We start from the raw sequence: 27,748 nt of genomic DNA, 5'->3' as shown, positions 1-27,748 counted from the left end.
ATCTGCCAAGGACCCGTCGGGTAACACTGCTCGCTGGTGATGACAAGGTGCTCTTTCTCTGGTTCATTTTCCCAGTCTCCTCCCCCACCCCCCAAGTATCGAGGATTGAACCAGGGCCTCCACTTAGAGCTACTTACACAGCGTTTTTTTAAAAAATTCAGCTATGAGACTGGGTCTTGCCAGGTTGCCCAGGCTGGGCTCAAACTCCTAGTCCTCCTGATTCAGTCCACTGGGCGTACAGGTAAGTGCCACCACCTTCTGCTCTTCCAGCCTCGGCCAGTTCCGCCTGATGCACGAAGCATTGTGGGGCCTTTGAGGGTTTTGAGCCTCAGCAGAAGGCTGGTGGTGGTGTGTTAAGGTGAGTGCCAGGAATGACACCTGTCCAGAGAACAGGACACAGTCTGAGTTCTCGGGTGCCAGTTGCTGCTCCAGATGTGCAGTTCAAGTGTGGTGGTGGTGGGCGTGGAGAGGGCTTGAAGCTGTCAGACCAGCTGTCCCGCTCCCTGGAGTCCTGCCTGGTCCTACGGCTACATTAGGAGCCACTTAACCTGTGAAGACCGGGAAACTGGTCAGTAAGGCTCGCCACTTGAGCCCTGTCTTACCATGAAGGCCAGGCCCTGATGGAGGGGAGCATGGCCCAGCCAGCTCGTGGTCCGCCAGAGCCGGGGATCTTAAGGCATCCTGGGGTCACTTGGGAAGAGGAGCCCTGTTTACCAGGAGGGTCCCAGGGGCCAGCATGGCCCTCTTGGAGAGGATGTTGCTGCAAAGCAAGGCTGGTGTGCAGTTTTCCAATGGGTCCCTTGAGCTTGCTGGGTGTGAAGAGCATTTTAGAGCTGGTGTGGGGTTGGTGAGGGTAAAGCAGGGGCCTTAGACCTGGTGGCTTTCGGAAGGCTTTTCAAGTGTGAAAGTGGTCTTGGAAGGGAGGCGGTAGGAATAGTCTGTAGGACTATAGGCCTTAGATCTTGTCCCCCAGCACTGGGATAAATAAGTACAGGCCCTCACACTGAGCCATCTCCAGCCACCCCCCCCCCCTTTTTAATCACTGCAAACATTTTTATTTCTCCTTTTTCTCCCTCTCCACTTTACAAGGTCTGAAATTGTACTTAATCCACAGTATTTTTTTTTCTTCCTACCGGTAACCAGTCATGTAAAATGTAAGACAAAACCTCACTAAACTAATCTGTCTCTCCCCTTTCCTACAGCAAATCCAGGGTACATCTACAGCATTCACTTTAGGTAGTTCTGATACTGGGGCATACTTTATTTGTGAATTGACACCTAAAGATTTCGCTAACTGCAGCATTTGAATGAATCGTCACTGATCAGTGTCCCAAGAGCCACAGGAAGTCTGAAAGTGGCTTGCAGGTCTTGTACAACTTCCAAGATTGTGCTAATTACTGACCAGCATTGAGCTTTTCCTTCAATGTTGTGGTCTTTATGAAAACAGAATAGTTCAAGGTCAGTGTAGCCAGAGCAATATTAATGTACTTAACTGTTCTCTCAGTTTTAGCGCATGGGAACTTACTGATTCCCCCCGGGATATCATGAGCTTTTGCTCCGCCCAGCCAACAAAGCAATTGCAAAAAGTCTTGAGAGGAAGCAGCTGGTTTGCTGGGTTCAGAAGATTGATAAGATGACTGCTGAAGTGAGCCCCTTTTCATTGCAGAAGTTCTCACTCTGGGGTGCTTAATTGACAATTGAAGAATGTCAAGTTCAGGAAATAATGTCTTCAGGCCAGTTAATAGCTTTCCACAAAATCTGTAGTTGGTGGCTGTGGGATTTTCTGAAGAACTTACATATTGGAGAAAGCATCTTTTGAAGAAGCACCAAGTTATCCTCATTTAACTTCTCTTTGGGTGTCATTAAGTTCCTTCAGTTGACCTAATATTTATGTAGGGTTTTCTTGTTCAAAAGTGACAGCCTCCTTTTTAGGGAAATAAATGCTCACTTTTAGGTCCAGCTGACTGATAGGCACTTGTTGGGAGCAATCTTACATAATTTTTGGGGAAAATCATTTGATTAGGCCTAGTTCTGCCTATAGGCCAGCTATGGCATTTCGAGACATGGCTCCATTTTGGCCTCTGGTCACAGCTGGACCTCAGTGGTCCAGTGATGCTGTGATGCTCCAGGACAGAATTTCACCAGCTGAAGACATCCTGGGAGGAACAAAATATTCATCTGCGTAGTTCCTCATTGTTTCATTTCTGCTGCCCTCCCGTCTTCTGTTACATCTGCTTCTCCCAATGTACTGAATAAAGTTTTGGCAAGCTTGGGGCCTTCATCTTTGCTGCCCAGAGGAGCACTGATCAGGGCCAAAGCTCAGCTTCTCTTAAGTCTCAATTTTGTCTTCCTTTCCTGTATAAGTTAATTCACCTTGTGCTGCTGGAGCTCACAGGAGACTAGGACTTACTGCACAGGTTCTAGTAATGTCCCCTTTCCCTGTTCCCTACAGGCACTATTCCCTGTGAATGGATCAACTGCCGTCACAGTTATGCCTGTATTTGGCAGAACCTGGCACATACCGACCAGCACCTGTAAATGGATCTGAAAAGCTGGTGTTCCCAAGACTCAACATTTGATCTTGTATTATCAATAATAAATTTAACACTTGATCAAAAAACATGGGATTCAAATCATTCTTCTGCAAGAAGTTACATGCAGTTACCAGGGATCATCACTAATATTATAGCACAATTAATATGTTGGTCCACCTTCACTGACAGGAATTGAGAAAACAGATTCTTTCTCTTCATACAAAACTTGTCCAGGTGTTTGCTGATTAGCACCAGGTGAGCCAACAACATCACCCATTTTCATCCATCCCTTTACTAACACTCCACTGATAGGCTTCAACGTTTCCCCGTTTCTGCTGAGACGAGTCTGTCCTCTAGTACCAGGTTCATTCAGATGTTCCCTCCCAGGAAGCTGTTCAGCATTAATGTCCCCAGTCACCAGTCTTGGAATCAATGGTTGCCCGAGGGAGCTCTTTTTCAAAAGCCTTGATTTCCCCAGCACTTGCTGTGCGATCCATGGATTCTGTAAATACTCTAATAATACCATCACCTGCACCAACCACAATATTACCATTGTCCAGCACAGAGCAACACCATATGGATTGAGCTGGAAGTCCGATTGTTTTGAGCACATTCCCTGTGTTTCCATATCCTCCGAGATCTGTCTTCTGTTGTCACAAGATCTGCAATTTGGAGAAATAGATGTGCTATAAACATAATTTATATGTGCATAGTACACCTCAAGATACTCTCCAGTGATCTGCCACTCTAATACTAGCATCATTTGCACAGGAAAGAAATTCTGTTTCACTCAAAATTGCCAAACCTCTTACTCAATCTTCATGCCCTGAAAAGTCTCTCATGACTTCCAGCCTTCTACAATTTAATAGTCTTGTCTGCTGATCCAGTTAACATTAAGCCCTGTTCAGGTAAAATCTTTACTGCCCGTACCGCAGCTTCGTGAGTAGGTGGGTACTGGTGCGCACACCAAGTTCAGTTTAGATCTTTTAGCAAGAGTGACAGGACATTCAGGCAGTGTCCTAGGACGCCAGAAAGAGGCAGGCCCGGGGCTCCACTGCTAGTTAAGTTGAGGTAGTTACTCTGTGGGTAGTGACAGGGCCATGTGAGGTAGGGGGCAGGGGGCCCAATGATGACTTTTTCCTGCAGTGCTGGGGACTGAACCCAGGACCTCCATGCTGGGCCAGCTCTAACCACTGAACTACATGCCCAGCCTGCTTTTGTTTTTGATCTGGCCTTTGGTAGTACACTCATCTGTACACATGATGTAGTTCACTCATTTTTAAGTGGCTTAAACAGAAAGGTCTTAAAATTTTACACAAGTAATGTAGGTTATAAACTGCATGGCCACCCATGTTCGAGGAAAAAACAAAACAAAACATGAAACATGTTTTCCATTAAACCCAGAAGGGCGCTGCCAAGTGAAGCAGTTTCCTCTCCAGGTGGGATTGTGGGTGGTTTTTGATTATTTTTGCTGATATGTTTTCTCTAAGGTTAGTAGCATTTAGGAACTTCACAATGTTAAAAAATTAGAAATGTATATAATGGAAGTGGCTCCAAGGTTCATGCTTGGAGTAACCACTGTGACTGGACTCGAAGAACTGTGAGTCTTGGGTTCGGGAGATGGGGCAGTCGGGGCGACACAGACATCAGGAGTTGTACAGCCGTGAGCTGCCCTGGTGTAGGGAATGGCCTGGTGGGATGCGGCAGGAGGAGGAAATGGGACCTTTGACAGAAGGCGGGAGCTGCCAGAGCGTGCGTGCGTGCGTGCGTGCGTGCGTGTGTGTGTGTGAAGTGGCCGTGGCCAGCAGAGCTGGACGCCCACTCAGGAGGCTGAGCTGCTCGGTGCTCGCCTGGGCGGCTGGTCACCAAGCCTGGCTGGTGGGAACGGAGGAGCAGCACGCTGGGCAGGGAGGACGGCAGGGCCTGTGCCGCGTCCCCGTGCTTATCTGGAGGCCGGGAGTGTGGAGCCGCCCGCGTGCCCGGGCATCCCCGGCAGGGCGGCCCCGGGGCCTGACGGGCAGACCTAGGCTGCTGCTGTCCTTGAGCCGGCTGCTGCCAAAAGTGTGGAAGTGGAGGACGTGACCCTTTGAGCATCGGTTCGGGAGACAGAATGGAAAGAATAGGCGACAGGAGCAGCACATCGGGGAGTAGAGGAGCCTCCCTCATGTGTCCGGGCACCAGGGAGGGCCGGGCCGGGCCGAGGGTGGTGGTGGACGGACAGCCGGAGTGGCCTCCCGACTTCGAGGTTCCTACCCGGTCAGTCCTTCTGCGAGCAGCCTGGCAGGGGAGGAGCCGGAGGGCTCTTCCCTCCTGGCTCCTCCGGAATTGGCAAGGTCCAAGCACAACGCAAGAAAAACGAGAGGCGCTGCCTTTGTCTGGCCCTTTTCCCTGAGTTGGGCGAGGTTGCATCTTCTGAGGGCCAGGCAGGTTGTGAGATTTGGAATCTGGGCCCACGGAGGTCGAGCACTGAAGCCGCTTCTGGTGTCGGAAGTTAGCAGGCCTTCACCCAGCACACCCTGAAATCCTCCCATTTGTGTTTATTTTCTACACGCACTTGAAATTTTCCTTGGAAATCTCCTCATCTCCTGTTTGGACTCCGCTAAGACCTGGGAAGAGAGCGCTGGAAACTGGGGAACCACGCCCGGGGCGGTGGGCTGTGTCCGGTAGGAGGCCCCGGGTCAGGGACCCTCAGCCTCGCCAGCCGGGAGGGTTCTCGGCCCCCAGCGAGGCGCACGAGGGGCCAGGAAGCCGTGTGGGCAGCTGGGCTGTGGCTTCCTCTGGGACCGCCCGGCAGGATGGACCCCACCGGGCTTCCTGCTCCTGCGGGATGGAGAAAGCGCTTGGCGCGCATGCATGCAGGAGCGCCGCCTTTTCGGCGAGGAAGACAGAGCATTTGAGCTCGTTTTGAACTCGACCAGCCCTCTGCTTTCCGGGTGAAGAAAAGGCCAACGCATGTGAGCGTCCCGAGGCAGGGCCAGCAGAGCCTGCTGGCTTCGGGGTGTGGGGCCAGGGTGGCTAGAGTGCGTGCTTCAGAAATCTGCCCTGAATATCGGGTCACAGTGGTCCTTCCTCACTTAGGGGGCTGCTTGAAGCCACGGAGAGTACCACGGCTCGTTCATCCCGCGCTTCTTCCCACGAGCACGCACCCGTGGTAACATTTCATTCATAAATGCGGGGCAGTCCTTCCCGGGTCTTGAAATCCAGGTGCTGCTGAGTTACAGGCAGACGGTACATACAGCAAACTTGCCAGGTGGGAGGACTCACACCCAGGGCAGGGCCGAGCAGGACCGTGAAATACCATCACACCACTCAGCATGGTATGCATTTAAAAAGTATAAATTATTTATTTCTGGAATTTTATATTTAACATTCTTGTAGTTCTTCCTTTCTTTTTTTTGATACAGTGTTTCACTGTGTAGTTTAGCTGGTCTTGAACTCACTCTGTAGCCCAGGGTGGCTTCGTAGTAGTGACGATCCTCCTGCCTCAGCCTCCTGAGGGCTGGGATTAAGGTGTGTGTCATGACAGGCAGGCACTAGCGCAGGCGTGAGGCAGCCCGCATTTAATTTTCTCAAACTGGTTGACTATGGGTAACTGAAACTGCATAGGCAAGACAGTGAGTGAGGGGGTGTGCTGGGTTTGGACTGGCGTCCTCCCCTAAGGTTCAGTGGGATTTTGACTTCCGTGAGCTGCAGTGCTGATGCTGCCACGTGGGGGCGCCCTCGCTCTTCCTCTGCCCCGGTGGCCGACCTTCAAGTCAAAGTCCTTGGCGGTGCAGACTTCCTGCGGAGTCCCAGAAGTGAGGAGGATGGAGACCATCACTGCCTCTTCCTCAGGGTAGCTCAGCAGCATACGCTGAAGGACAGTCCTGAGGAGTAAGAGAGGAAAACAGTGCTCCTTAAGAAAGACCAAGGAAAGCCAGACCTGGAGGGTCAGACCTCTGGGAGGCTGAGGCAGGAGGATGGCAAATTTAAACCCAACTTGGGCAACTTAGCAAGATCCCATCTCAAAATAAAAACTACAAAAGGTCTGAGGATGTAGCTCTGTGGGAAGGGCCTGGGTTTAATCCCTAGTAATGCAGAGAAACAACGACAATAACCACAAAACCTGGAAGATGTGGAATTTTGTGGAAGCTGTTTCCTACTGCAGGACGTTGCATACCCAGCCTGCACTGGCCCCAGGGATGTGGGCTTCAGGGTCCCTGGGATAGGCTCTGGCTCGCCTCCGGGTGCCTCTTACTTCCCTGGGGAGGGCGTGAGTCTGCTGCTTCCTATCTGGGGTCTTTCTCCAGACATGCGGGAAGCTCCTCCAGCGTAGCTTTTGCCAAGTTGAGTACTTTTATTTAATTCTCTTTTTTTTCTGACATAGGGGGTTGAAACCAGGGCCTCACACATGCTAAGCAAGTTCTCAACCACTCAGTTACATTCCCAGTCCTTTCTGTTTTTGAAACAAGGTCTTGCTAAGTTTCCCAGGATGGCATTGAACTGTGATCTTCCTGCCTCAGCCTCCCGTGTAGCTGGAATTATTAGTATGCATTGGCGCAGCTGGCCTAGGGTTTCCTTCTCTGTCTTCAGAGCTCACAGTTGGCAGAGCCTAGCTTTGGGTCCACACCCCATCTTTCCCAAAGTGGGGGACACTTGGTGGCCTGGAGGGGTCTTTACAGGCGATGTTTCCAGGTGAGGCATCCACGTGAGCAATTTGTTAAGTCAGCTTCAGCGCAGCTGCCCTATGCAGCTTTTAAGGACACTTAAAAGAGGCCCTAAATTGGCTCTCATGCATCAAGCAGCTCTGTTAATGAAACTGCTTCAGGTTAATTGGAGTTTACAAAATAAATGGCTCAGCAATCTGGCCTGGCTCTGAGGGCAAATCCCCCTGTGCCCGAGCGGCCAGGGCAGGTGCTGCAGCAATCACGGGAGGGGACCCCGCGGGTGCAGCTCCTGGGGAGCCCGAGTTGTTGGTTGCCTTGTTCGTCCTTCCACAAACCAGGGCCCACGCTGTCAGCACAGCTGAGTCCAGCAGGGCCCGAACATGAGTAGGTGATTAATGGTCAGCACAGGCAGCTGCAGAGCCTCGGAGGAGATGGGCCAGGGGCCAAGAGGCGCAGGAAGTGAGGGAGGGGGCTTTGTTCAGGGACCGGGGATGGCTTGGCCACAGCCCGCCGGGACTGAAAAGCAGCTCGGGGAGAAAATTCAGGGCAGCACTGGCAGAGGCTGACCACGGCCTGCAACGGGCACGGTGACGGAGGACCCGGCCTCGCCTCTTGGCAGCAGCTGCTTCCCGAGGGCTCGGGGCGGCGTTGCTCCTGGGAGAGGCCCTCCCAGACTGGAAGAAGCTGACCTGCTCTGAGTCGGGAGTGGTGAGTGAGACCAGGTGACAGGGGCCACGGGGTCCCGGGGAGGGTCTCAGGACACCCGGCCCTGAGGCCCCGGGAGGGGAGCGGGGTGTGCTGGGAGAGAGCGCCTCCGAGCTGGAGCTGCAGCCCGGGTGACGAGCAGCAGCACAAAGGGGACTCGTCTGTCTTTCTGTGTAGCGCTTCCTGGGGTCCAGGCCTCAGGGGCTGCGTGAACTTCTGAGTCCCGCCCAGGACAAAGCAGGTAGCTCTTCCTGGGAAGCGCCATCCCGGAGGAGGTGGAAATCACTGGGGAGGAAATTGCTGGGCTCGGGACACGGGACACGGGACACGGGACGCGGGACGCGTGCCTCTGCAATCCTGAGACAAAGGAGTCGCGTTTGAATCCGGATGGGAGCTGGGGGGTGGGGGGTGTCTGGCTATTTTGCTGAGGGCGTTGGTAAGCCCGAGTAGGTTGTTTTTACACTTTAAAATTACCTTTATTAATACAATTTTAGATGTACACAAGATAACATGCATCATAGGGAATTTATACCTGTTCATGATATATCTTGCTGCTTTTTTCCCACTTCCCCTCCTTTCAACCTCTCTGCCCCTCATTATATATAAAAGTTTTGTTTCCAGTTTTTCTATTTTCTTTTTCTCTTGTCCTTTCTTTCCTTTGCCCCTCCCCCTCCGTTGTTCCCCCTCTCATTTGAACATTTTCTTCCCATTTCCCAATATCTATGATACATTTTAGTCCTTATTTCTACTTTCAGTTTCTCTCACCTGAGTAACAATGCAGTATTTACACATGTGTGTCCGATTTATTCCACGTAAGAGTATGGTCTCAAGGTGCATCCACTTAGCTATAAATGTCTGAAGCTCATCCTTCTTTATGGCCGAGTAGTACTCCATTGTATTAAAAAAAACCCCACATCTTCTTTATCCAGTTTCCAGTTGATGGGCAATTGGGCTGCTTCCCAGCTTTAGCTATTACAAACTGTGCTGCTATAAACATGGGTGCACATATATCGCCGTGGTATGGTCCTTTTCATTCTTTTGGAAAGATCCCCAGAATGGGGATACCTGGGTCAAATGGGACGTCTAATCCTAGTCTTTGAGGCATCTCCACACTGATTTCCACAGTGGTTGCACAGTCTGCCCTCCCACCAACAGTTGAGAAGGGTTCCTTTCTCCCCACAGCCCCTCCAGCATTTGTGGTTGGTCGATTTCTTGATAACAGCCAGAGTAGGTTTGAAAGGTAGCTGGGTCGGCTTTGCCTGGAAAGGGGCCTGGCTGTTTGCAGGGAGGAACCCCGGCCCGGAGTTGCTAAGGAGGTGCAGCTAGGTGGCAGCTGTGGGGCCGGAGCGCTGGGCCTCGGCCTTGATGAGTGAGCGATCCCGATGCCAAGTGAAGGGGATTGGCGGTGGCCAGGCTTATGGCCAGGTTTCCATGGTGAGGGCAGCTCCTGCATGCTATGAGTAAAATCAGAGGGGACCTGCTCTTTAGGAAAGACAGCATTCTGCATGGGGTCATGGCAGGGCCAGGTGCGGGGGCCCTGATGGTTTGGGGACTGCAGTCCCTCTGTCCCGACATCCTGCGGTAAACAGGGTTGGGCTAACGTTTCTCTGGGAGGCCTGGTCCTCAGAAGGGTGGAGTGGGGAGGTCAGTCACCAGCCCCCGACAACTCTGCGGCGTGGCTGTACCCAACGCGCCGGCACGCGCCAGGCCCTGCTCACAGGGTCTGCCCTCTTGGTCGGGGGACAGTTTTCCTTCAGGCCTGTCCCGTGTGTCCTGTCCTTTGCGCCTCCTCTCTGTTCCTAGAGGATCCACATTTGCTAGCTGTGATAATTTCTCTCCTTGTGGTCACCGTGTGGATTTATATTTTCTTTTCACATTGGGCTCCCGGGGGACCAGCTGGGCACCGTTTAAGGAACTTGGGTGGAGGCTCCTGGTGCTGTCTCATTCCTGCCCCTTTGGGGGCCTTTTCTGGCAGACGTGGGGGTGATTAAACAGCCCTTTCTTTTCAGCCCTCTTGTGTTAAAATGGCCCAGTTTAGTTCCTCACCAAAAGCACGGGCGCCTGGGACTCCTCCCTGAACCTCTCCTGGCTCCTGGCCGGGGTCTCATGGTGGGGTGGACCTGCCTCTGCCTCGGAACTTCTGTGCACCAGGAGCAAAGCTGGGCCCACCAGTGCCAGATGGCTCGTTTCCGGCTTTGTTCTGATTGTCTAACATGGCGCCCTGGTGCTCATGACATCCTCACTTCCTAAGGCTGCTGTGACGAGGCCTTACCAACTGGTGGCTTAAATAGCAGATTTATTCTCTCATAGTCCTGGAGGCCAGAAGTCTGAGACCAAGTTTCCTTCTTTTTTTTTTTTTTAAATTAATTTTATTGGTCCATTTTAGGTATACAGTATAATGACATTCATCATTGGAAATTTGCACCTTTACATAGTCTCTCTTGGTTCGTATTTTTCACCCTTGCCCAGCCCTCCCTTCAACCCCTCCATTCCTCCCTATTCATAAAGATTTTGTTCCTATCTTTCCATTTTCTCCTATTAATCCCATTCCCTTCTATCCTTTCCCCTAGCCCTCCCACTTCCTTCCCCTTTGCCCCTTTTCTTCCTATTTCACATTACCTATTATACATTTAATCCTTATTTACACTTTCAGTTTCTCACACCAGAGAAACTATTCGGTATTTACACATGTGTGTCCTATTTATTTCACTTAAGAGTATCGCCTCAATGTGCATCCACTTAGCTATAAATGTCTCTAATTTCTCATTTTTAATGGCTGAGTAGTACTCCATTTTATAAAAAAACCACGTTTTCTTTATCCAGTCTCCAGTTGATGGGCATTTGGGCTGTTTCCAAGTTTTAGCTATTACAAACTGTGCTGCTATGAGCATGGGCGCAGTTATATCACTGTGGTATGATTCTTTTAATTCTTTGGGGAAGATCCCCAGCAGTGGAATAGTGGGGTCTAATGGGATTTCCAGTCCTAGTTCTTTGAGGTAACTCCATACTGATTTCCACAGTGGTTGTACCAGTCTACACTCCCACCAGCAGTGGAGCAGGGTTCTTCTTTCCCCACAGCCCCACCAGCATTTGTTATTGGTTGATTTCATGATAGCAGCCATTCTTTCTGGAGTGAAGTGGAATCTCAGTGTTGTTTTCATTTGCATCTCTCGAATGACCAGTGATGTTGAACATTTTTTCATGTATTTATTTGCTATTTCTACTTCTTTGTCTGAGAAGTGTCTTTTCATTTCAGATGCCCATTTTCGGATTGGGTCTTTAAATTTGGGAGGTCTGATCTTTTGAAGTTCTTTATAGATTCGAGATAGTAGACCTTTGTCTGAGGAAGAGCAGGTGAAGATTTTTTCCCACATTGTGGGTTGTCTCTTCACACTGCTGGTGGTTTCTGTTCCTGTGCAGAAGCCTTTTAATAAGGAGAGATTCCATTTGTTGATTGTTTGTGGTAGTTCACGGGCAACTGAGGTTTTGTTCATAAAATCTTTTCCTACACCGATGTCTTCAAGGGTTCTACCCAACCTCTGTTCCGACTGGTTCAGAGTTTCTATTTTAATATTTAGATCTTTAATCCATTTTGACTTTAGTGCATGGTGAGAGATATAGGTCTAGTTTTAATCTTTGTCAAGTTGAAACCCAATTTTTCCAGCACCATTTATTAAAGAGGCTATCTTTCCTCCAGTGAGGGTGTTTGGCTCCTTTATCAAAGATGAGATGGCTGAGTGTGTCTGGCGTTGTTTCTGCATCTTCTAATCTGTTCCACTGGTCCTCAAGTCTGTTTCTTTGCCAGTACCATGCTGTTTTTATCACAGTAGCTTTGTAGTATAGCTGCAGGTTGGGGATTGTGATACCCCCTGCCATGTCTCTGTCACCTAGAATTGCTTTTGCTATTCTGGGTCTCTTCTTGTTCCAAATGAATTTTTGGATTGTTTTCTCAAGGACCAAAGATTGTTTTCTCAAAGGTTCCTTCTGAAGGCTGTGAGGGAAAAGCAGCTCCAGGCCTCTCTCCTGGCATCTGGTAGCCTCAGGCAGTCTTAGGTTTGGAGGTGCCCATCTCCCTCTGTCTCCTCTTCATCTTTTTTTTGTTCCTATCCAAGCCCCCTCCTTTTTGACACAGGGTCTCATTATGTTGCCCAGGCTGGTCTTGCAGTCCTGGGCTCAAGAGATCCTCCTGCCTCAGCTTGCCAAATGGCTGAGACTGTTTGAGCCGCTGTGACCAGCTCAAATTCCCCGTTGGTAAGTGCGCTAGTCCTGGACTAAGGCCCACCTGAATGACCTCATTTTAACTTGATTAACCCTAAAGACCATTTCCAACTTTGGTCCTATTCTGAGGTACTGGGGATGTAGACTTGCCAGCCCTTCGTTGTTCAGGCCCCTTCGAGTGTGCATTGCATAGCAGTGGTGCTGGCCGAGGTGTCAGGCGCCACCCTGTGAGCAGCCCTGCGGCTGCCATTGGAGCACAGCTGCCAGGACTGTTGCTGGGAATTGGCTGGGGGGTCCCACATTTCCAGGCTCCCTCTCGTGGGTCTCCCTGGTCCCTCTGCACCTTGCTTCCTCTGGGGACAGGTGTGAGGGCGGGGAGCTGGGCACCAGTCTCCTGCAGTCCCCTCGTGGGCAGCCTGGCGAGGTTCTGGAGAAGCAGGCAGAGGCCTCTCTGTGAATCACGGCCACCTCTGCGCACCCGCCCTCCTGCTCCGCCACGCCTGTGTGCCAAGACCCGGCCCAGTGTGGGTTCTGGAGGGCTGGGAGGGGCCCAGTTGGCTGGTTTGTGTCACCTGAAGCCTAAGCTCTTGAGGGCGGGAGCTGGTGACCCTTTTCCTGTCTGCCCTGAGGACCGGGGTCTTCCTGGCCAATCCAGGTGGCGCATCTTCCGCTGCACACTGCCCTGAGGGACCAGGAGCTGGCTTTTTGTGCATGCTGGTCCCTGGAGTTGAGCGCTGTCACTAGGGCATCAGCTCTGCAGTGTAGCCTTGGCTTCAGGCACGCAGGGCAAAGTGGCAGCAACCGAGTTTCCGATGTAGGTAGGTCTCACTGCAATTAACATTTATGAGTGGCAATAAAAGGGAAGGCTGGGATTATATCTGCAGTTTCTGAGCACGAGCCATCATTTTACACACTCAAACATCTGTTTTAAGATCACAGCAGAGAGTGTTGGGTAATTGGCTCCCTTTTGTCCTGGGCCCATCAGTTAGGCCCCATCAACTTTATTGTAAACTCGGGATTTATTGGTAAATAACATTTTGGGAGCCTGACCCTGTCACCACACCAGGGAGCGGGCGGGGCCCAAGTGTGTGTTTATCAGGCTTCCCTGGCCAGGGCTCTGTGAGAGGCCTGAGCTGGGGAGACACGCTGATGTGCTCCAGGGGAGGTGGTACAGCCTCGTTCTGTGGGTTGGCCCGTGGGACAGTTGGGGACAGCGGCCTGGAGGCTGAGGGAGGGTGTGGAAGTCTGGAATCAGGTCCAGCCTCTGCCCTGGCTTCACGACACCTGTGTTGGCTGATTGTGGGCACGGCACTTCAGTTTTCTCTGCCTCAGTTTCTCTTTTGCAAAATGGAGCTAAGTGTCCTGTCTCCTGGAGTGACTTGAAGATTAAGGACAGTGGATGTGGGATCCCACAAGTGGGAGCAGGACCAGGGCGGCCGAGCGAGGGGCTGAGGCAGACATCTGGGGGAGCAGATGGCCATCTGAGGGAACACTGAGGGCTTCGGGGGAGACAGCTGCTTCCCCCACAGCCCCAGGTGACCGCCTTCCCCACGGCAGGTGTGGGCTGCTGGGAGGGAAGGTTGCAGGGTGCATCCTGCAGTCCGGGCTGGAAAGGCTGGTGCACTTGCTCTTCGTGGGCCTTTGAGCCCTTCTGGGATTCACTCTATCCTGCAGTTGTCCCAGCGACCCCTTCCCCTTGGCCACACCCCTTCTTCTCCTGTTGGCCTGGCCACCCTGCCCCTGCTCCTGCAGAGGGCTGAGTGCTGAGCAAGGCCAGGAGTGGGCTGTGCTGGCTGTTGGGGACCTGTGGGGTGTGCGGTCCTCTCCCCATGTAAGGAGGGGCTGGCTGGGATTCTGGCCACACTTACTTCCTGTGCTGTGTGGTGGAACATTCTCAGGAGATGGGGATCGGTGGGGAACCCAGTGTGTCTGTGGGCCTGAGCTCCAGGGCATGGGAGGACAGAACACCTGGCTCCAGGCCTCTCTGGGTCCTACATCTTCGGTGGAGCCAGGCTGCACCAGGCGGTTCCTGGGAGAGCCATGGACAGGGTCAGAAGGCCCAATCTGGCCTCCCTGGCTGGGGTTGGCCCAGAACTCCCGAGGGTAATGGGCTTCAGCGGGGAGCACACAGACAGCCCTGAGCCGGGGGGCCACACTGCTCTGTGACCTGGCCCTGGAGCTGGAATTAACCTCTCCCAGCCTCTGCTCCCTGAGCTGTGAACTAGAGTAGTCAGCAAATCCGCCCGTCGGGCCTTGAGTTGGCACAGGACAGTTGCCTAGTGCTGCTGCACCTGTACCTGGTAAGGTCGGGTAGATGTTGGCAGTTCTCACTCATCAGGTAATTGGGCTGTTGGCATCCAGGGAGGTGGAAACCCACCGAGGGCCTGTTGTGAGGCACAGAGAACACAGCTTCTGCAGCCAGGCAGGGCCCAGGTCAAATCCTGCCTCCATCACCCGTGTGGCAGTTGGGAAGTCGCCCTCTCTGGGCTGCCTTTCCCTATCTGGAGAATGGGCACGAGAGCTCTGCCTACCTCACAGGGGTGTCATGAGAAGTAAATGAAACACGATAAGCATGGGGCTCAGTAAGTACAGATTTTCTTAGTAGTAGTAATAACCACATACGAGGGGACATGCTTTTTTTCTGAGCCTCCTTCACCCCAGGTGTCCCTGGCTCAGCTTTGTGGAGAGGGAGCGAGGCCCAAAGCTTCATTCCTCACCCTCACTGTCCTCTGACAGCCTGCACACCAAGCTTCTAGTTATGGCATGGCCCCTAAATGGGCGTGATCAGCCTTCCAGCGATGCTTGGGTGGGGAGTTCTAGGGACCACTGGGCCACTCTGCTGTTTTGTTTTGAGACAGGGTCTTGGTGTGTAGTTCAAGCTTGCCCTCAATTTATTATGTAGCCTAGGCTGGCCTCAGACTCACAGGGATCCTCCTGCCTCAGCCTCCTGAGTGTTGGGATTACAGGCATGTGCCACTGTGCCCAGCTGAGGGCCACTGTGTTTTGGGCTTGTCCCTCGGGTGCTCAGAATCACACTAGGGCCTGAGAAAGGCTCAGTTGTTCCTCCTGTGTCCCCCGCTCAGCCTGGTGCTCTGGCCATGGAGGATGACTAGGGTGGGGACTCTCAGGTGAGCACGGAGGGGCTCTGGAGAGCCGTCTCACACCCCCCTTCCCTGAGGGGCCAATGGGCGGAGCTGGTCAGCAGTGCCCTCGGGGCCCGTGTCCATGTGGGGAGAACGCAGGCCGGTGGGCATTTGCATCCTGGGCAGGAGGTGAGGCGGGTCGCTGGGCCCATCTTGGCTATTTCTTGTCTGGGATGGATGGCGTTGCCTCAGAGCCCCAGTCTGGTGTGAGGCAGATGTAGGAGCTGTTTTCTCTCACCCCTCTCTGCTCGGCTTGGCCCGGCCCGGCCCGGCCCGGCCAGGTAGCAGAGCATGACACTCCCCGAGTCTGCTGTGCACGCGGCCCTGTTTCTGCCCCTGTAGCCAGGAGCGCAAGGGCAGAGGGTTTGAGGCAGGCTTGGCCACGAGGCTCCTGTGTCCAACTCCTGTGCTCTGGGCTAAGTGTCCGTGAGGCTGAGGTGCTGCTGGCCCACGTCCAGGTCTCTCATTGCTAATGGGGCTGCAGCCTCGTTTGTCTGATTTATGTTTCAGATTCTCCTGCTTTAGGCCTCTTCTCAGCAATTTAATAATGATCCATAAACTAGGCTCCTTGGACTTAGATTTGGAAGGTCTGTATCTCTGGGGACCCCTGAGATTTTAACACATTGCTTGAAGTAGCCAGGGGACGGCGCTTCCATCCAGCCGGTATGTGTGTGCTTGTGTTTCTCCATCTGGAGTGGGATCCCAGCCTGGCCCCCCTAAATGTCTGTGGTTTCCCTGTAGGTTCCTGAGCAGGTTGAGTCAGAGGTGGTGTTGGTGGCTTTGGTTTTTGTTATGGTTTAGATCTAGAAACCCTAACATGCCTCGTAGGAGTCCCCCCAAGACCTCACGTGTTCAGAAGTAGGGCTTTTGAAAGGTGAATGGATCGTGAGGTTGCTCTACTCATCAGGGGATTAATCCACGAGGAGTTCAGAGCTAAGTGAGCTGTTAGAGGGGAGGCCGGCTTGGAAAAGGCGGGTCCCTGGGCTGTGACCTGGGAGGATCTCTCTCTCTGCTTCCTGGTCCCCATGACGTGAGCAGCTCTCCTCCACCAGACCCTTCCACCAGGCCCTTTCTGCCTTGGAGCCAGCTGACCATGGACTGAGAATGTGAGCCAAAGTAAACTTCTCTGCCTTTAAGATGTGGGTGTTGGGTATTTGTCCCAGTGAAGAGGAGAGTGACGGGTAGTTGTGTCCTCTCCGGGTATGGTCCTGCCAGGCTGCGCTGAGTTTGAGTGTGCTGCCATCTCTCTCTGGAGACAGTCTCTAGGGGACTGCGGGTCCCTCCAGGTGGCCCTGAGCTCATGTAGAAGGAGAAAAAGTCCCTCTTCCTTTTTCACTTTTGGGGGTCCTATGGCCAGGCTTTTGGGGTCCTGCCACACTGGCGTTTATGAGAGACGGCTTTTAGGTTTTGATGCATAGCCCTCTCCTCCCTTGTCCACCAGGTTCAGTCATCAGGGCCAGTGCTGGCCACAGCTCCTCTCTCACTGGCAGGGTTTGACTCTGGGTCAGCTTCCTCATGCCTGCGCTTTCTCCCTCAGGAATCCTCCTCCCATGGAGACACCTCAGTGTCATGGCGGATAGGGACCGGGGAAGGCGGTGTCCTCCAGGCCGTCAAGAAACATCTCTCTCAGTTTTCCTCAGGATTGTTCAGGGGTGTTTTTCTCCGAAGGCTATGGAGGGACCTGCAGGACCAGGGCTGTGTGTGGGGGTGAGGACGGATGAGAGAAGATGGTGCTTCGGGCTGGGGGGGCGGGTGTGTGTGGAACTGGGGCAGTGAGTCTCACATCTCCTGGGGGAAGTCTGACGCTCATTTTGCTAGTGTCTCTAGGTTTGACATCCCTCAGAGAAGCCCAGAGGGTGTGCCTGGGAAAGCATGCTGGGATGTACCTGCCCGAGTATATGGACAAGTGGCCCTGAGTCATTAGGGTTTTCTAGCCAGACGAAGTCAAGAGGGGATGGAGGGGTGTGTGTGTGTGTGTGTGTGTGGCTTTGTTAGAGGGACTGACGAGTTAGTCATGGGGTAGAGAAGGCCCTGACAAGCTGTCTGTAAGCTGGAGCAGCAGGGAAGCTGGGGGAGTGGCTCCATCCAAGTCTGAGGGCCTCGGAACCAGGGAAGCCACTATTCTAAACCTGTCAGAGGTCAAAGGCCTGAGAACTGGGGGCCACTGAGCTGGGGATTCTGCTTCCCGAGGGCAGGATGGAGGTGAGTCCCGGCTCTAAGACGGAGAGGTGGGAGGGGAAGGGAGAATGAGCCAGTTTGCCTTTCTTGTGCCTTTTCGGTCTACCCTGGCCTTCGGCTGATTAGTTGGTGCCCATTCACTCTCAGTAAGAAAGGATCTGCCTTACTCAGTCCGTTGATTCAAGCACTGATCTTTCCATAAAACACCCTCTGGGTTGGGTGTGGTGGGGCACTCTGAAATCCCAGCTCCTCAGGAGGCTGAGGCAGGAGCCCTGAAGGTTCAAGCCCAGCCTGGGCAACTTAGCAGCACCCTGTCTTAAAATAGAAAACGATGAAGAGCTGAGGATGTGGTTCATGTGAAGCCCTGGGTTCAATTTCCAGTACCACCAAAGACTCCCCGCAGAAAACAAAAAAATGCCCACAACCCACACTTTAGGATATACCTAGAAATAATGCTTCCCCATGTATCTGGGCTTCTCTCTTTTTTTTCCTTTTAGTTTATTGGTACATTTTAGGTATGCAATACAGTTACATTCATCATTGGGATCTTGCACCTCTACATGATGTATCTTGGTTCTTGTTTTGTTTTTTGGTACCGGGGATCGAACTCGGGTCCTTGCGCTTTCGGGGCAGGTGGGGAACCACTGAGCTAAATCCCGGCCCCCATTGGTTCTTATTTTTTTTCCCCTTCCCCTGCCCTCCCTTCACCCCCTCCACCCCTCCCTATTTGCAAAGACTTTGTTTCCATTTTTTTCCTTTTCTCATATTTTTTCTTTTCCCTTCTTTCCTTTTCCCTACCTCTCCCACTCTCCTACTCCTTTAGACATTTTCTTCCTATTTCACCATATCCATTATACATTTTGATCCTTATTTAAACTTTTAGTTTTTCACACCAGAGAAACTATTTGGTATTTACACATGTGTGTCCTATTTATTTCACTTAAGAGTATAGCCTCAATGTGCATCCACTTAGCTACAAATGTCTCGAGTTTCTCATTCTTTATGGCTGAGTAGTACTCCATTTTATTAAAAAACCACATCTTTTTAAAAAAAATTTTGAACCTACACTTTTATTTCTTTCCAAAAACTACATTTTTCTTAAATTCTTTTATTGGTACATTTTAGGTGTACAATACATTTACATTTATCATTGGTTGCTTGTACCTGTGCATGATGTATCTTGGTTCTTATTTTTTCCCATTCCCTGTCCTCCCTTCAACCCCCTCCACCTTTCCCTATTTACAAAGACTTTGTTTCCATTTTTTCCTTTTCTCATCATTTTTCCTTTCCCTTCTTTCCTTTCCCCTGCCCCTCCCACTTCCCCTACCCCTTTAGACCTTTTCTTCCTATTTCAAATTATTAATTATTCATTTTAATCCTTTTAATCCTTATTTACACTTTCAGTTTCTCACACCGGAGAAATTATTCGGTATTTACACGTGTGTCCTATTGATTTCACTTAAAAGGATGGCCTTGATATGCATCCATTTAGCTATAAATCTCTTTAGTTTCTAATTCTTTAAGGCTGAGTAGTACTCCGTTTTATAAAAAAACCACATTTTCTTTATCCAGTTTCCAGTTGATGGGCACTTGGGCTGTTTCCAAGCTTTAGCTACTACAAACTGTGCCGCTATAAACATGGGTGCACATATGTCACTGTGGTATGATTCTTTTAATTCTTATCTGGGCTTTTCTTAATGCAGTCACATTGGTACCTACAAATAACCATCATAACCATCCACACTCTCACTCAGGGAAGAATGGGGGTGAGGTGGTGTCAAGGGTCAGCCTTGGGCCACGGACTTCCGGGCAGAGTGGAAAGAGCATGCTGCTTTGGGAAGAGTTGCATGGCCTGTGGTGTGAGAACCCAGCTCTTGTTCTTGTTTATAAAATGATTCTTTTCACTGAAGGTGGATAGTTAATGAAAGGAGCACTTGGTCCCAGACCTCATGGGGCACATACTCTATTGGGGACAGACATTTAACAGCTGCACATATGAGGACATGTTATAAATGTGTCGAGGACGGTGAGAATGGACATGGTAGGGAAGACTTCCTGCCACGGAAGCCATGTTGAACCTGAGGGCCTTGGGTTAATTAAGCGGCTGTGCGGTCAGAGAAAGGACACGGTGTTCAGGTGTCAGCCCCAGCGGAGAGGACGTGGTGGCTCTCTGTGAGGAGGAGGGGCAGTGAAACAGTTCTCTGGGGCTTTGTGACCCTGGTCACTCACACAGGTCATTCTTTGTGGGTGTGGCTACTCCGGACATGATGCCAGGTGTTTTTTGCTTATGGGAAAATCTTGTTCAGAATAAATGCCTTGGTGGGGGTGAGGCTATCCTTTCCCCTTTGCTTTATTCATTGCTGTGAATTGCAGTCGAAGGCAGCTTAACAGTGAAATTGTTGTAAAACAGCAGAGAAAACATTTCTTTGGGTATTAGTTTTGTTTTAGTAAATTACGAAGTAGTGATTTAACTTGCCACCTTCAGGATTATTTCTGCCTCTCAGTGGGGTAATATCAGCAAGATGTACTTCAGCTTTCAGTTTCTAGAGAACACAGATAAATAATCTCCCAATGTGCTCTTGGACAAACTAAATTACCTGTGATATCTGACATCCAGAACCTGGGCGATGTCCCTGGGTTGTGCGGGCGAGGGGTAGGGGACTGTGGAGATTTGTGGGAAGCCTGCAGCAGAGGGGACAGAGAATGAGAGATGGATATTGGTCCTCGGCAGAGGCCCTGCCTGTGCGGGGGGTATGTGGGGTGTCCAAGGGCATCGCTAAACCACATGGTGGCCAGAGTAGGCGGATGTGGGGTTCTAGAGAAATGCAAGGAGGCTGAGCCTAGGAAGGGGGAGCTCAAACAGCTCGTGGGTGACGTGGGCTCTTAGCCCCCCATAAACTTCCCGATTGTTCAATAGAATCCTTATTGTCTCTCCGAATCCCTATTGTGTGACTGTGCGGCACCGCTGAGGTAACCGGCCCTCACCTGTCCTTCGGGGCTGAGGCACGGAGGGACCCAGGGACTCGAGTGCCACCCAGTGTGGTGCCCACAGCACAGCGTGGTGAGCGAGTCTGCTGGAGGCTGCCAGGGACTCTTCCCTGAGCCTCGCAGACTGTGAGGACTTTTCCAAGTAGGGAAGGGGAGGAGGAGCCGCGTGGGCAAACGTGCCGAGGTGTGGAGTCCTGGACTTTCTGGAGGGGAAAATGGAACCACGTGGTGAGGTGAGAGAAGTAAAATGGCAGAAACACGAACACCCAAGGCGAGGCTTTTATGAAGGGACCGAGCTGCCGGGCTGTCTGGAACAATGGCAAGAGCAGCAACCAGGGCCCGGCTGGGTGAGGTTTATCAGGGCTGGGGGAGTGTGGCAGAGGCAAGAGCAGGTCTTTGTTCTCTCTGGAGTGACTCGTTTCCTGGAGGCAGGGCCATTTTCTCTGGCAGAGAGCTCTACCGGAGGGGTCTCCGGACTGCTAGCTGGCTCCTCCTCCTGGCCTGGCTTGAGGGGTGGGATGGCGCTGGGCTCCTGGGGGGAGACTCTGAGGCCTTCTCCCCAGCCTAGCCCTGCATGTAGAGCGGCTGCCTGTGAGAAAGGGCGAGGGGAAGGGGCAGCAGAGCAGGCAGCGGGTAATCTGGGATCCAGGCCGCGGTGCCCCTCGCACGGAGACTGTGTGGCTCTGGGAAAGCCACCGAGTCCGGAGCCCACTTCCTTGTTTTAGAGTGAGGCCGTAGCCTACGTCACGGGAGCCCCAGTACGCAGAACTGGGGAGTCACTGCCCCACGGACGTGCAGCTCTGTTTCCAGCCTCACCTGCTGGCCCTGGGGAAGAGAGGGTGGCTGGATGGTCAGAGAGGCGCTAGCTCACCCCTGGGCATGCGTGAAGCTGGGAAAGCTACCTTAGGAGCTGCTACGGCCAGAAGCACAGAAGGTGGCCGGCTGTGTTGGGAGGAGCCCAGGCGGATGGCCGCAGGCCTTTGCCGAGATGAGTATGCAGGTCTGGGGCTGGACTTCACTGCTGGGGGCGGGGGGGTGCGTCATTTTCAGAGCCCCTTACTCTCTGTCCTTCATGTCACGGTGCTCAGCAATTCCGCTGGCGAGCTACCAAGCACATCCTTAGCCAATACTTGCTTGGAAAGGCCTTAAATGATGACGGTGACCTCATGTTGATCTGGGCTGGGAAGAGTGGGGTAGGGGCTGGAGCTGCGCTGGCCATACGGGAGCCCCTGGGTGGTGGGCTGCCAGGTACTCGAAACGTGTGTGGGCTGAATAACCAGACATTCTGAGTACAAAATTCACCTGGACTGTGAAGACTGGACAAAAATGTAAACTGGTTTATTAATTTTTAATACGGAAAAGAGCTCTACCTTGAGTATATATTTCTACTTCGTATCTCCTGTCTCGTTAACTCAGCGTCCTCTAAGCAACCTTCTCTCCCTACCTCTCCCGCTCTCATACTCTTAAAATATCTATAATGAAATGATATTTTAGATGTATTGGGTTAAGCAAAATATATTAATGCATTTTCACCTGTTTCTTTTTATGTTTTTACACACGCCTACTAAGAATTTGAAATCCTATGATTCACGCTGCCCTTCTCTTGGGTAGGACCTGTCTAGAGACTAACGGGAGGAAGTAGTGAGCCTCTGCTGCTGCTTTCTTATGCTTTCTGAGCCTGTTAGCAAACCACTGGTGGGTCAGGTGGTGAGAAGTTTGGTGTGGCACAGCCAGAAGGTGCCATGCATGGGTTCCAGGTAGGGGACCCACTCAGGTGTACCGTGGAGCTCACCACGTGGGCTGCTCACGAAGGCTGCTCTCACTAGACTGAGCGGTCTGTGGGTGGGGAGCGGCCCAGCCTCTGCTCTGCAGCCACCGAACAGCCCACAGTGGCTGGCTGGACGGGTGGCAGGGTGGCTTTTCTGAGGACGTATGTGACACAGAGGCTGAGGACAGTGCGGTTGCATGAACAGAGGGCTGGATGGAGATCAGAGAGGTGGACGGAGTGGTGGTTGGGTGGATGGATGAAAGGATGGATAAAGATGGAGAGATGAAACTGGATGAATAGATGAAAGGAGGATGGGTGGACAGTTAAATGGGTGGATAGAATAGGTAAAGGTGAGACGGGTGATTGAGCAGATGGATAACTGAAAGGTAGGGCACTGGAGGGTGGAGAATGCGGAACCAAGTGAGCCCCATCTCAGCACAAGGAGTGTCCAAGGCCGATTGAGGACGCCATCTTCTGCCCTCAGGTGTACACTTCTCTCTCCTAACTCTGTGTTTTGCCCACAGACATGTTCCAGACATGCTTGGAACTTCCCCAGCCTTTCCTTGGATTCTCCAAAGAGTTCTCTCTCGTTGCTATGACTATGCTAATGAAGTCTTTCTTCCTAATTAGAGCTGTCAGCTCCCTGGTGGGCCACCTCTTCCACTCTGTGGGGCAGGCTGGGACAGGATGTGGGAGGGAGTGTAGATGATGTGTTTGTTAGACTGCGTGTGGGAAACTCTTTATGACGATCAGTCATCTTTCTGTACAAACATCACAAGACTCTACTAATAATTAAGGAATCAAGAGTGTGGTTGCAAGGAAGAGGGAGGAGAAAGCCACTGAAGGAGTCTGAGTTGATGGGACAGAGGTACAAGGTAGAAAGACACTCCCTTTTAGGTCCTTGTTCCTGATCTTAGGGGAAGGCGATAACTGCCCACCGAAGAGCCATGACCTCCTGGAAAGTTCTCTGACAGCCCACTGTCCTTTCTCAGCAGTCCTGGGAGGCCACATGGAAACCTCAGTCTCTTCTGGGGAAAATGAATCTCAGAGAGAAGGAAGGACTGGCTGATATGTCTGAACCCGAGTTGTGTCTCCAGAGGTAGGAATGGGTGTGGTGGGAAGTGCTGGGGTCTCTGGTCCCTCCTGAGGTGGGGAAGGGAGGCCAAGACCTTCACTGTCAGCTGGCCAGGCTGTGGCCCTGCCTAGGCCGGTGGTGGGAAAGGGCCACTTCCCCTCCAAGGCTGCGAGGCTTTGGATTTTCTGCATCCGCCTGGGCTTTCGTTGTCGTAATCAGCTCATCATCAACTGGTTATCTTTCAAGCACGTTCCTTGCAGAGGTTCCCTTGTAGGTGCTGCAGAGGGACGAGGGCCTCCTGCACACCACGGCGCCTGCTGCACTTCAGGAGCTGTGAACGCCGCAGCCACCAGCAGCAGCTTCCCCAGAAGGTGCACAAACCTTCCGTGTTCCTTCTCCTATTGGTGCAGAGAGGTGAAATGCACATGGGCGCACTCGTACCCAAGGGTCCCTGGGGCGCCGGCCTGCCCGCAGGCCTGAGATAACCTAGCTGGACTACTAAACTGGAGAGAATTACCTGACGTAAGGTCCAGGCAGAGCCTTCACTTTTTGGCCCACACCTGTCCCCCTCCAGCCAGAGCGGGTGTCTGGGGCTCGTGGTCCCCATGCAGCCATGAGTGACAGACGTTTCCTTAGGTCTCAAATCTGACCAAGCAGCTGTTGAACTTCCCTGGCCTGGCATCTCCTGCCCTCTCCTGAAGGTGTCTGCTTCCTCCAGGACAGGAGGTGCCTCGGGGCTACCACTACTGCTCTGCTGGATGACGCCAGAGATCTGGGGTAGGTTTGCTTCATGGAGCTCAAAGCCAGAGGCTCTTCCTAGCAGGAGCTGAGGTCCAGATTTGTTCCTGGTCTGTGGGGGGAATGAGGACAAGGGACAGAGGCTATTTCTGTGGTTGTGCCGTCTTCGAGCCTGCAGTCGCAGTTGAGCATCTGCTGTCTTGGATTCTGCAGCAGTAGAAAAGGAAGGGGCTATTGATCCGGAAGGCCCAACTTCAGAGAAGCCTTGGTGGGTGTTGGAAGTGCCCCAAAAGGAAGGCTGCTGCCTGCTGTGCCCACACCGGGGCAGGGATGTTGTGCACAGATCGGGGCAGAAGAGCCTGTGAACACAGGGTTGCTCTCAGGCACGCTGCCCACACTGAAGGGAAAGGGGACGCTTGGGCTGGGTGTGCCCAGGCTGGTCCGACTCAACGTTCCCCGCAGGGGCAGGGCCACATTTGCTCCCGATCGATCTGTCCAGCTCCAAAGCTGGGTGCTCCAGAGATGGAGCAGGTGCCTAGGTAGCCACACTCAGCCCAAAGTCCCCCTGCTGGCTCAGACTGTTGGTCTCCAAGTGTAAAGAGGGATGGAGTAGAGGAGCCAAGCACAGAGCTTCTGGTCTCCTGGGTGGCATTTTGGGGGTAGCTCCAAGACCCAAGGTGGTACCTGCACCAAAGACTGGCGCTGCATCGGCAGGGGTGCCAAACTCAGACTGTGGCTTTCAAACTGTCAAAAGCTGAGTCCACGGAGCTGCCTAAGGCAGAGTTCCCCAAGTGAGAGAGCTGCTGAAGCCGGGTCAAGGGCCAGTGTAGTGGACTCCTGCTGCTGCCCGTAGGCAGCCCCGAGTGTGGGTGGGGCATCGGCTTCTGGATGTGGTGGGAGGGGGCATGGCGCGTGAGCCCAAGGGTGCTGACTGTTGAGGGGTCGTGAGGCTGGATGTCACTGTGGGCTGGCGAGGAGAAGGGCCTGCTGGTGAGGGTGCTGCGAAGCTCGTGGTGCCGTTGCTTCTGGTGGCCATCCAAGCAGCACCGGGAGGGGACTGGCCAGCGTGGGGAATGCTGAGGGACTGGGCATGGCAGGTGGCTTGCCAGACTGGCGTACGGAGCTTGAGGCTGGGGTAAAGCTCATGAGAACAGCACCGAGAGCCCCAATGAGGAGTGGCTGAGAGGTGGAAGAAGTGCTAGCTGTGTGGCTCGGGTGCTGGCCGTACTGCTTACCCCCAAGCCAAAAGCAGGCTTTATAGCAGACGTGGGGGTATGGGCTGTGGGGATGGAAGCCACTGTAGAGGTGGAAGTGGCCAGACCAGTGCAGAGAGGGCAGCTGTCTGTTCAGAGAGGCGAGCTGACAGGGGCACAGATGTGGGTGGCCCACTGCAGTCAACGACGGGCTTGAAATTCAGGGTCACAGTGTTGGTTGCGGGAGGGCCGGGCTGCGAGAAGATGTGGTGGAGGAGGAAGCGTTGAAGGGAGGCTGCTTGGCACCCCACAGGGCATCTTGTGCCTGGGGTGTGGGCAGGGGGAGCTGGGGCTTTGGCAGGTGTCTCAGCCTGAGGGCTGGAGGTAGCTCGGTGTGGTGGGGTGGCGTGCTGCGGAAGCCGCTGCGGATTCAGAGTGCGGAGAGGAACCTGCCATGGTCCCTGGCAACAGAGCCAAGAGGGGTCAGGAGGCTGGTGTCTCTGAGGTCAGTGGTCCATTCCGGCCAGTGCTGGGCAGGATGCCTCTGCGAATTCCGCACATGGTCCGCAGTGGGTTAGCACGGGGGGGGGGGGCACGGGTTGTCGTGGTGGTGGAGGCCGGCAGGGACTTGGGCCAGCACAGGCAGGATGCACAAGGAGGCAGTGACCAGCTTGTCCTTCCGGACCTTGTTAGTCCCTGGAGCCCAGTGTTCTCTCTGTCCAGGACTTCCGTGGTGGTGGGGTACGGGATCTGGGGCTGGGGAGGCAGGGCAGCAGCTGGGTCTTCTGTCCCGGAACTGGAGCTTCCAGGTGTCGGCAAGGCAGCCGGCGAGTTCTGCTCTTTCTTTGCTTCCTGGTCGGCCTCATCCACCACCAGTGTTGCTGAAGAAGCGCGGTGACCACACCTCTTCTGCAGTTTGCTTGGCTGGCCTCTCCTGGGTCTGGGGGCAGGGCTGGAGAAGGAGGCTGAGTCAGGGTGGCCTCTCTTGCACAGCCCTGAGAGGGCCCAGTAGAACTGCAGGGAATGTGAAGGTGTCTCGGCGGGAGCATGGGCTGCCAGCCTCATGCAGGAGCCCACACCAGCAGCGGTGGTCGTGCCCTCAGATGGCTGTCGGAGTTGTGGAAGGGAGGCCTCTCTTCAAGGGCCCAGGCTTGGGCACAGCAGAGGTAGGGTCCTGCTTGCCCAGCGGGGCCCAGATGCTGACCACTCCCCGCCCTTGGCTTTGGGGCATTCTGGAGGGTGAGGACAGTGTTGAGTTCATTATCCGCTGCGGTCAGTCTGCAGCCGGGAGTGCAGCAGCATCCCCGAGTTGTGTGCAGTCCGCCTTCCTGCAACAGCCACCCTAGATCCCCGGGCCTGCTGGAGGGGCGGCTCTCCCAGGAGTCAGGACAGAGCCACAGGGTGGAGCTCCATGGCCTGGTGGGAGGCCTCCGGGAGGGCTGGGAACAGGCGTGGGGAGCTGGGGGTGCGCATGAGGGGTGCTCTGGGCTCAGCCAGGTGCTGGGAGCTGTGCCTGGGGCCCAGGTCGGTGGGGTTTAGCGGGTCGGGTCCTTTGAGCCAGGCTCTAGGTTTGCGTTCACCATGGACTTGGGACCAGGACCAGGTTCTGTGACGCCCACATGGAATGACCGAGGACAAAGGGCGCAGACCTGGGGCACACTCGGCCCCCGGCTGGGCAGCCCTATCAGAACCAGGCCCGGCACCAGGCCCAGCGGCGCTGGAGACCTCTCCTTGCTCATTTATGTATCCATCCGCCCATGTATTTATTATTTATTTATTTTGGTGGTACCAGGGCCTTTCAATTTTTTAAATTGAGAGAGTCTCACTAAATCGCTAAATTGTTAATTTCCCAGGCTACCCTTGAGTTTATGATCCTCCTGCCTCGCCCCGGGGGCAGCAGTGGGGGATTGCAGGTGTGTGCCGACTCCCCCAGCTTCCCTGTCCTCTTAGTTTGAGGGTTACACTCTCCAAGCCTGTGTACTAAGACCTTCATCCCTAAGTAGTTCTTTTGTCATTTCTCCGCTGTGTGATCAGAATAAAGCAGAACGCCCTTTTATTAAGACAATCTCAGTAGGGCTGAACATCCAGAAGACTCGAGAGAGACGCTCCGAAACGGGAAGGGCAAATGAAGGCCTGTACCGAGGGCTCCTCCTCAGGCTGCACAGGGAGTCAGCCGCCCAGCACGCTCGCTCTTCAAGTTCTTGCCGCCTGCCCGTTTATCTCCTTGCAACCCCCTCTTCTGGCAGCTGCTCTCATCTTGGCTTTATCTTCCAAACGCTTCATCTCTGGGCCGGCTTGCTTCCCCACTGGTCCAGCTCTGGCCAAGACCTTGGAAGCAACTCTCCGCTTCCAACCTTCACTTTCCTTCCCTGAAGCAAAGTCGGCAGTGGCTCCCCGCTCATTTCCCGCCTCCTGCTCTGCTCCCCGCTCCTGGCCGGTGTACTCGGAGGAGCCCAGCCTGGCCGTGCAGGCTGTGGGACGTGGGGTGCCCTGGGCAGGCGAAGCTGGGATGCCAGGAAAAAGTCTGGGGTGTGCGGCCTCTGGTTGGTCTTGGGCCCTGAG

At 53.3% G+C, this 27,748-nt stretch overlaps 1 long non-coding RNA gene and 2 pseudogenes across 4 annotated transcripts in view; 1 reads left to right on the top strand and 2 right to left on the bottom strand.

The window, feature by feature from the left end:
- Nucleotides 1-527: 527 nt before the first annotated feature.
- LOC147823011 (phospholipase A-2-activating protein pseudogene) lies at nt 528-2,282 on the bottom strand (annotated as a pseudogene).
- Nucleotides 2,283-2,352: 70 nt separating this feature from the next.
- Nucleotides 2,353-6,384, bottom strand: LOC101704963 (phospholipase A-2-activating protein pseudogene; annotated as a pseudogene).
- A 1,201-nt stretch (nt 6,385-7,585) lies between these two features.
- Nucleotides 7,586-27,748, top strand: part of LOC147823010 (uncharacterized) — a 121,988-nt gene continuing 101,825 nt past the window's right edge. Inside the window, exons 1-4 of one of the 4 annotated variants that reach the window (XR_015444865.1) lie at nt 7,586-7,888; nt 23,173-23,279; nt 23,516-23,626; nt 23,892-24,032. This is a non-coding gene — a long non-coding RNA (uncharacterized LOC147823010). Of the gene's footprint in view, nt 7,889-23,172; nt 23,280-23,501; nt 23,627-23,891; nt 24,033-27,748 lie in introns of all 4 variants that reach the window. The other 3 variants (XR_015444864.1, XR_015444863.1, XR_015444862.1) reach the window with 3 other exon arrangements.

The sequence above is a fragment of the Heterocephalus glaber genome, unplaced genomic scaffold (assembly GCF_053883595.1).
Source record: "Heterocephalus glaber isolate CG9 unplaced genomic scaffold, H.glaber_assembly_v1.0 deba00001606, whole genome shotgun sequence".
Lineage (NCBI taxonomy): Eukaryota > Metazoa > Chordata > Mammalia > Rodentia > Bathyergidae > Heterocephalus > Heterocephalus glaber.
The sequence above is the reverse complement of the archived record's forward strand: the minus strand, read 5'-3'. Positions and strand labels throughout refer to the sequence as shown.